This window comes from Strongylocentrotus purpuratus, unplaced genomic scaffold (genome assembly GCF_000002235.5).
Source record: "Strongylocentrotus purpuratus isolate Spur 01 unplaced genomic scaffold, Spur_5.0 spur5_scaffold_20, whole genome shotgun sequence".
In the NCBI taxonomy this organism is placed as follows: Eukaryota; Metazoa; Echinodermata; class Echinoidea; order Camarodonta; family Strongylocentrotidae; genus Strongylocentrotus; species Strongylocentrotus purpuratus.
The window spans coordinates 15416050-15426523 of record NW_022145606.1 but is presented as its reverse complement, the minus strand read 5'-3'; positions in this window follow the sequence as shown (position 1 = coordinate 15426523).

Below are 10474 nucleotides of genomic sequence, written 5' to 3'. Positions count from 1 at the left end.
AAATAAAGAAAGAAATATGGGATTTATTAAACTCTACATTCCCTACTTTGATAGTCTTTCGGTTCATTAATATATTTCAGACTTATTTATGACATTTAACCTGGAATTAACCTTCCAATGAACCATGAAAAAAATGTGAACACAAACAAAAAGTATGCAAAAAGTTAAACAGAATTTTAAAGAAGGTTTAGTCGGATTAAAATGCATACTTACTTACTATAGACAAAGAAAACGGACAGAATAAAACAGAAAGATATAAATATTAGAATACACTTTTATAAATAAATGAAACTCCTCATTTTAACTTATTTTTCTTCAAGTGGAAGAAGTTGATCATCAGGAGGAAGCCTTACAGACAATTTTCATCCCATTTTTTTGTATTGGCAGTATGTTTACAATTGTTTAGCAAACATATCTTCACCATTGTGCACGAATAGGGCTACTAACCGAAGGAATTAAACAACAATTTATTAGATTAAGGTCCATACATAAGATAAGATTAAATCCGTTACTTCATAACAGATGTAAATGTTAATGTATACTAATGTATGCTTACGGCCTAGGAACGAAGATCGGGGGAAGCCGAAAATAGATAAAGAAAAATACAAATATACAGTGCAAATAGGCACTTTTTTCAAAACCCAGTATAATGATAATGCCCTTTTACATAGCGTTTTTACAAGTTCTTTTCCTAATGCAATTTACGACACAACATTACATGTATTAGAATCATTGGTAAAAGAACTGAAAAGTCACCTCATTTTTAAATAAATTAACAATAATTAATTTCTTTTTATCGTACTTATGATCACTCTAATGAAGTCAGTAATAATTGACAAGTAACATGTTTCAAACCATTATCTATGTATGTACTACACAACAGGTCTATAAGTAAAACAAAGCTATTTTACACATGAGTATAAAACAATGGAAGATACATGTAAATATTAACTGTTAACATGTAATTACAAATCAAATAAGAAATATTAGGTATTTTAAACCCTACATTCCTAAGTTATTATAGCTCTTCTGTTAAAAAAGATTTTCTTGAATTATATTGTGTATTTAACCTATTAATGGAGCATGCAATGTGAATAAGAGTACATGAACTGAAAATATTCAAAAAGATGACCAGGATGTATTAAATAATTCATAATCAGTTAAGTTGCATACTTACGATCTATGTTAAAGGTCCAATCACAGAGGAAAATAAATACATATAAATTTACGTTAAACATTTATATACAAATGATACTTATGGCTTTCACTTTCTTCATGGGGAAGAAGTTAATCGTTTTTAGAAAGCCTTACAGACAATTTTAATGCCATTATTTTAATTGGCATGTATGTTTAGAATTGATTAGCAAATATATCTTTACCATTGTGCACGAATATCTCTAGTTACCGAAGGACTAAAAACACAAGTACATTAAATTAAGATCAATGAATAAGATAAAATTACAATATGTGCCTTTATAAATGATGTTAATGTACATTTCAAAATTCAATGTCGGAAGTTATCATATATACAGGGGCGTCGCCAAAGGGGGGTGTGGGGGTGCGACACCCCTCCACCTGTAAGGATATTGTCGGTAAAATTGCGCTGCCGTCGTGAAAAAGAGAAAAGAGGGAGGGAAAAAAAAGAGAGGAAAAGGGAAAGAAAAGAAAAAAAGAAAAGGAAATAAAAAGAAAGAAAGAAAAAGAAAGGAAAGAAAAGAGAAGAAAGAAAGAGAAAAAAGAAAAAAGAGGGATGAGAGGAAAGAAAGGAAAAGAAAGAAAAGAAAGAAAAGGAAGGAGAAAAAAAACGCAAGAAAAGAAACGGGGGATGAAAGAGAGGAGAGAGAAGGGAGGTAAAAGCATGAGATAGGAGAAGTGGGAGTAAAAGAGAGAGAGGGGTTATTGGGTGGAGTCGTCTCGTCGAGGGAGCAAGAAAGACACGGGTAAATATATTGCTGTGTCGGGTCAGCTGTGTCGGTATTCTTGCTCGATCCTCGTGTACTATATCAATGCAAAAGTTTGAAGTCGGAGAGATGTATATTGTCGGTCGGCCGACGATTTTTTTTTTTCTCTACGAACTGTGACTTTTTATCCGCTTTGACGACTTCGAGAGTGACTACAACTACAATATTTGTATTTTCTCGAAGTTTCACTTTCCTATAATATCAGGTTTAAAATTTTCGGGGAAACTAAATTCAAACAAGGATTAAGAGTCAACAACGTTACGACGAATCGTCTTCCCTTCTTTATATTTTGATGAAACGCCCAAAATTCCAAGGTTCGCGCGAGAGGGGGAAACTGAATTTATATATGGGGCTTATTAAGAGTCGAAAACGGTACAACGAATCGTCTGCTTTCTCTAATAATTTAAGGAAACGTCATAGCTTCCGCGCTACGCGTGAGAGGGGGAAACTGAATTCAGATAAATAGGGCTTAATAAGGCTCGAAAACGGTGCAACGAATCGTCTTCCTTCTATAATAAATAAATCAAACGTCTAAGCTTTTCGCGCGGGAAGGGGGAAATTAAATTCAGACAAGGATTAAGAGTCGGAAACGGTATACGAATCGTCTGCTTTCTCTAATAATTTAAGGAAACGTCTAAGCTTTTTCGCGCTTCGCGCGGGAAGGGGTAAACTGAATTCAAACAAGGATTAAGAGTCCAGAACAGTACACCCAATCGTCTGCTTTCTCTAATAATTTTAAAAAACGTCAAAACTTCCGCGCTTTGCGCGGGAGGGGGAAACTGAATTCAGATAAATGGCGCTTATTAAGATTTGAAAACGGTACAACGAATCGTCTTCCTTCTATAATAAATAAATCAAACGTCTGAGCTATTCGCGCGGGAAGGGGGAAACTGAATTCAGACAAGGATTAAGAGTCCAGAACAGTACACCCAATTGTCTGCTTTCTCTAATAATTTAATGAAACGTCAAAACTTCCGCGCTTCGCGCGGGAGGGGAAAACTTCATTTAGAAGAGTCGCAAAGGTACAGCGAATCGTCTGCTTTCTCTAATAATTTAAAGAAACGTCAAAACCTACACGCTTCGCGCGGGAGGTGGAGAACTGAATTAAGAAAAGGATTAAGATTCGAGAACAGCACACCCCTCGTCTTCTTTTTATAATAAATTAATGAAACGGCAAAGCTTTCGCGCTTCGCGCGGCAAGGGGAAACTTCATTTAGATAAGGATTAACAGTCGAGAACGGTACAATAAATCGTCTTCTTTTCCTAATAATTTAAGGAAACTTCTAAGCTTCCGCGTTCTGCGCGGGAGGCCTATCACTCACATCCCCGTTATGAGCTGTATGGTATTATCGGCGTTTCATTCTAGCGACGCCCTTGCATATATATATAGGTGGTAGCATTCCTACAAATCACAAGCATTCTATCGTGGTTAGCTGGACAACATCAATGAACCTTTACTTAGTCAAGGGTTTCCAATAATACACACAATTAAATATATAAGAAAAAAGAAAAAAAATCACCAACATTCATGCAAAATATCAGATTTTCGTAATATGATCTAATTTGCTTACTTACCTACTGCGAACAGGGTCGTAGGATGTAGAGAAGAAATAAAGAAAAATACAAACATACAGTACAAAAGGCTCTTTTGTTTATTACCGTGAATAATAATAATGCCTTTACATTACAGCACATAAATATCTTTTTGCATCCTAGCACTTTTTCATCAAAAAATCTATTAAACTTCAGTTTATTCTAAAATATCATGTGCACTATCTCGCATTACTGATAATAATAATAATGTAACTTATATCGCGCAAAATCCACTTTGTGGAGTGCTCAAGGCGCGTGTAAACAGGAAAAACGATCAAGACTTGAAAATGAATGTTTTGAGATGAGTTTTGAAAGAATCAGAAGATAAACATTTGTTGATGTCTTCAGGAAGGCCATTCCACAACTTAGGACTAAAGTATGCAAATGATCTTTTCCCCCACGTTTTGGTAATTTTGGGGGTCACAAGAAAATTGGAAGTGGATGAGCGTAGAGGTCTTGCAGGAGTGTAGTTTTGGATTAGAGAGATAAGGTATTGAGGAGCAGAGGCGTGAACGCAATGAAAGGTAAGCAACAAAATTTTGAAAACAATGCGATCTTTTACTGGGAGCCAGTGTAGCGACTGCAAAACTGGGGAAATGTGGGTACGCTTGGTGGTCAGAGAAACAATACGAGCTGCAGCGTGTTGAAGCTTCTGGAGTTTGGACAGTAGATTCTGGGGTAGATTGATTAGGAGGGCATTGCCAAAATCAAGACGGGAGGAAATCAGAGCATGTACTAATTCTTCGGTGGCAGACTTGGACAAATATTTACGAATAAAACCGATATTACGCAATTGGTACCTTACTGATCTGCAAATATTAGAAACTTGGTCAGACATTGTCATATGTGAGTCATACACTATAACAGTTACTTTAAAATGCAACGTCAGCACGTAGAACCTATGGGAAGAAAATACATTTCTATTATCTTTCATTTACATGTAAGATGTTTATCTACTTTTCCAGTATTGTATGACAATGAGTCATTTCTATCAGGCGTACACTTTTTAACTTGAATGACTTCACTAATTGACATTTAATAATTGACATGTAATTGACATATTCCAAGTTTCCAGGAAATATTCTTTATTTACCACCTAGCAGTCATCAAATGAAAGAACTGAACATATCTATGAAAGTAAAAAATCTCTTCTTAGTAAGATGAAAACGCAAACTTCACAAAATTGTAAGAATTTATGATAACTAAGTATTTTCGATTAAACAATGTCTAAGCATTGTATCGATATGAGCTTGAAAACATTTATGAACGAAATCGAATCCCGAATACATATGAAAGATATCGGAGATTCATCATAAGAAGTAAGATGCATACTTAGCGCCTGTGAAAGCGGATCAGGGGAAGCAAAGAATTCTCCTTATATCAAACTTTACTGATTTGCACGACCTCACAAGTAATTTACGTTATCCATGTTTTTAAATTTTATTCATTTCTTACCACATACACCTATGAAATCAATATATACATATTTATAATCAACGAGAAGATGGTTGCTAATACAAACTGTAAACACGAGGTTTTAAATCCAATATCAATATATGGTCTGTGTTTTGTATTACTCTACATTGCCTAATCATAATACTTATATAAATTTCAATATATCAATAGACATCGTGCCTAGTTCCAAAGAAGCAATAAAGCACATATGTAAATGAAAGGAGGGAAATATCAGATGGATGATAACAATTATTATATGAAATAACCATGATTGGACAAGGTTTCATACTTACCTTCTGCAAAGCGTAAAATTAGCGCATTGAAAAATAGAGAAATAGGACAAATATTAGAATATATTACATGCACACATTTAACTATGTATCTTATCAAACGGATACTGACAAATTTTCAATGATCTATAACCATAACACCAATTAATAATAAATAAATAGATCATATACATCTCAAATCCATAGGAAGATAAGACATTCAAAATGTAACAAAGGTAATCTCAAAGTTTTTGAAATAATGTGCCCGTATTATTATAATTATTATTATTTTGATGATAAATATTAATATTACTTTTGTTATCATTATTTCTCCTCCTCCGTCCCCCCCCCCCTCTCTTTTGCTTCTTATTTGTCATCTCCTCTTTGCTTTCTTCTCTTTTTTCATTCTTGTCTTGTTCCAGGTGGTTTGGTTTAAAGTTTTGTTATTTTTCCCGTGTTTTCCTTTTCTTTCCTTTTTGTTTTTATTTTCAAATCTTATTGTTAGTAATTTTATTAAAAATAAAAGAATCAAGGATTTGCTTGCCTTCATAAATCCACTCGGAATCACTTATTTCTTCTTTTTCTGCCATGCCTACATTGATTTGTAGTTGAACGAAACAATTTAGAAAGGAAGAAATTGTTATAGACTTAAATAACCGATCCACCAATGGCGGATCCAAGTGGGGCCGAATCGGCTGCTCCCCCCTTTTGTTGACCTGAATAAAATGGGGTGAAAAGAGCAACGAAAGAAGAAAAACAAAAATAAAGTAAAAAAAGAAGAGAAAGGGAAAAGTATGTAACATATTTTTTTGTTTTAAAGGGTGACAGAAAGAGAGAGATATAAATGTATAAATAGATGCTGCTCTCTCGAGAAACAGGTCGGCAACATATCAGATGGGATGGCTACCCATCCCATTTCAAGCTTTGCGTATTAAATGCCTGTATACATTTAGATGTACAGATCAGCTGCGGATCAGGGTGCAAATCGGCCGTTGTTCTCTTTTTTGGCAGCCTAAAACAGGGGAAAAGGAAAATAGAGAGAGAGAGCGACGGAAAAAAGGAAGGACAGAAAGAGAAAAAAAGGCAAAAGAACAAGGCAAGAGAAAAAATTAGAAAAACATGAAACTTAAATGTACAAATACAGATTGCAGTGTCGATCTGTTGGCAAGGCATATTCCAACGAAGCATTCGGACGAAGATAGAACAGTAGGAAAAAAATTATATTATTTCTGATGAACTGGCAGGGGTCCATCTGCGGACCCCTGGACCCAATCCTTTAAGAAAGAAGTAGTTCCTCTGAACATAATCCAAGACAAATTTCTGTTCTATAAGATTTTCCTGGGGATAGACTGTGTGTATGAGAGAGAGAGAGAGAGAGAGAGAGAGAAGTGATATCCCACGAAATAAAGCAATACGGGTTGTGCAAATTATAAGGCACGTATTACAGTATATATCCCTTAAGATGACTATCTTGAAGGTTCAGAATTGCCAAAACTCAAGAGCATTCGGGGGTTCCAGACCATCAACCACCACATTCTGTTTTGTATACAACTATGGAACGACTGTATTAGGATTAGCCTCGTATTCTATAGAAGTGCAATTGTTTTAGAAGAACTTGGTGGTCGATAGTGTCAAATGTTTGTAAAAGGTCCTTCAAGACCCCATAACAAATTAATATGCCTCTGATATTTCCATGTAGAGTAGAACACAACATTTTTTACACACAGAGAAGTAGAATAATTATACCAAAAACCAGGATTTAAAATATCTTATTTTGCAAAGAGTACATGGGCCCGTATTCTGAAGTCAAGTTTAGTTAAGCCCAGGTTTAACATTGCACCCGGGTTTAACTTAGCCAGACTTTAGGTCTAAGTATCATTTCAGTTTCTGTAAGCCAATTTCAGTCAAACCTGGGTTTAAGTCTAGTCTAAATTTAAACCCAGGTTTAAAGTTAAGCCAAGGTTTAACTGCCATAGATATGTAGTCTGCTTCTAATGCACATGCTCAGTACAGATCATCTATCTTCAAGGGTAGCTGATATAGGCTTTTCTATAGCTGGATTTCGTGCTGCAAATTTAATAATTAATTAATTTCAATTCAAAATATCCGACACAAACAAATCTCTTTTGTAGCAACTGTTGAATGTTATGGCGTGATTTTTGTTTTGTTTTACCCTTTGATTTATTGTAAAACTGCTGAAAAAGTCTGAATTGAGGTGGAAATGATCTTTACGAATACATAAATAATCAATACAAACATTGGTAATTCTACAATTTCTGCATGCCCAGATTAGTCAAAACTTCCAAAACATCATAAAAATGCTCTAAATAAAATTTAGATGACTAAAAGAGAAACTAAAAGTGACCAAAAATACCTTCTTGATGCAGAATAACTAGTCCAAAGTCAACATTGCAGAAGCTCAATTGTTTGATTTTTAGGCTTTTTTTTTGGGGGGGGGGGGACAATACAACCCTTTTTCGAACCGACGTGTCGGGTATCACGATCCCCTTCTTGGTCTCCGTGTGCGTATATCATTCGATCGTGCGCGCATTCATTCGTACACACGGTTAGAAAACGTATTGCATTGTCTTAAAAAAAACGCTTAAAAATCGACCATATGAGCTTCAATGTTGACTTTGGACTAGTTATTCTGCATCAAAAAGGTATTTTTTTTATCATTTCTCTTTTAGTCATTTAAATCTTATTTAGATCTAGATCTAGATCTATTTTATTTTTTATTGAATATGGGTAGAAATTGTAGAATTACCCAAAACTCTAGTAGAGTTCATTACATATCTCGCCATGACGACATATACTTTTTGGGAAGTCGACTTGGTGAGATAATTTATGTCGCTATTACGAGATGAACTTTTTTGTGAAGTCGACTTGGCAAGATAATTTATTTCGCCATGTCGACATTACTTTTTGGGTAGTCGACTTGGTAAGATAATATATGTCGCCATGACGACATGTATTGTTTTAGAAGTCGACTTGGTAAGATAACTTGTGTCGCCATGACAACATGAACTTTTTGTGAAGTCGACTTGGCAAGATAATTTATTTCGCCATGTCGACTAATAAAAGTTGATAAGTCGACATGGTAAGTTAAATATTTTTACATGTCGACATGATATTAATATTAAGTCAACTTGACAAGATGGAATATATTGTCATGTCGTCAAGTAGAATGGCACTTTAACGCTTCCGTAACGGTGTAATGCAAATCATCACGAAACCTATTGAATGAGGTATCATCTTGTAGTGTTTCATATGACACATTACAAATGGTAAAATGAGTTGCTTTTAAAAAGTAATCCCCAAAATTGTTCAACATTAGTTATACATGGCGGCCATTTTTTTTTCTTTCCAGCAGTATATTGCAAAGGTTGGCCACCTTGAAATTGTGCAGGAAGGTCCCCTGAACACATTAATACCCAACAACCATTTACAACATTCCATGTCTCAAGAACCTGCTGTGCCTCCTGTGTATAAGGTGAGCATCAGTTTTGTGTGGTAACAAGACATCTCCTTATATCGAACTTTACTGATTTACATGACCTCAAAAGTAATTGACATTATTCATGTTTTCAAATTATATTCATTTCTAACCACAGACACCCATGCATGAAAGGCATGTATACAAATTTATAATCCACGAGAAGATGGATTCTAATACTAACTGTAAACACGAAGTTTTTAATCCAATATCAATATAAGGTCTGTGTTTTGTATTATTCTACATTGCCTAATCATGATACTTATATACATTTCAATATATCAAATGACCTCGTGCCTAGTTCCAATGAAGCAAATATGTAAATGAAAGGAGGGAAATACCAGATGGATGACCACCATTATTATATGAAATAACCATGATTGGACAAAGTTTCATACTTACCTTCTGAAAAGCGTAAAATTAGCGCATTGGAAATAGACAAATAGGCAAAATATTAGAATATATTACATGCACACAATAAATTATGTATCTTAGTAAACGGACACTGACGAATATTCAACGATCTAGAACCATAAAACCTATTATAAATTAATTAATAGATCATCTACATTTCAATTCCGTAAGAAGATAAGATATTTAAATCATGATAAAGGTTATCTATTTGAGAAATTATGCACTTTTTATTTGTATCATTATAATAATTATTACTATTATTGTTATTATTGATATTATTATTTTTTTTTTATTTCTCCTAATTCTCTTTTACTTCTTTCTCTTTTCTTCCCCTTGTTTTCAGTTTCTTTCCTTTTTGCTATCATTTTCAAATCTTTTTTTTGGTTGTAATTTTAGAAAAAAATGAAAAAATTGTGGATTTGCTTACCTTCAGTCTCCTTGGGGACATTTCCTTCTTCTTTTTCTGCCATGCCTACAATGATGAGTAGTTCAACTAAACAATTAAGAAAGAAAAACATTGTTATAGACTTAAATAACCAATCCACCAATGGCGAATCCAAGAGGGACCAAATCGGCTCCCCCCCCCCCCCCCTAAAATGGGGAAAGAAAGAGCAACGGAAGAAATAAAAGATAAACAAAAAAGTATGTAACAGATTAAAAGAAGAAAAGAAAGGAGAGAGAAATAGAGAGAGAGAGATAAAAATGTAAAGATAAATACTGCTCTCTCGAGAAACGGGTCGGCAACGTATAGGATGGGATGTAAAACCCATCTTTGCGTAATGGCTGTATACATTAACATATCGAGATGAGTTGCGGATCAGTGCGCGAAACGACCGCAGTCCTTTTTCTTTGGCAGCGTAAAACAAGGGGAAAAGGAAAGAGAGAGAGAGAGAGAGAGAGAGAGCGCGACGGAAAAAAGGGAGAACAAAAAGAGAAAAGAAGGCAAAAGAACAAAATATGGATGAAGAGACAGAGAGAGGGACCAAATCGGCTCTCCCCCCCCCCCCCTAAAATGGGGAAAGAAAGAGCAGCGGAAGAAATAAAAGATAAAAAGAAAAGTATGTAACAGATTAAAAGAAGGAAAGAAAGGAGAGAGAAATAGAGAGAGAGATAAAAATGTAAACATAAATACTGCTCTCTCGAGGAACGGGTCGGCAACGTATAAGATGGGATGGAAACCCATCTTTGCGTAATGGCTGTATACATGAGTTGCGGATCAGTGCGCGAAACGACCGCTGTCCTTTTTCTTTGGCAGCGTAAAACAAGGGGCAAAGGAAATAGAGAGA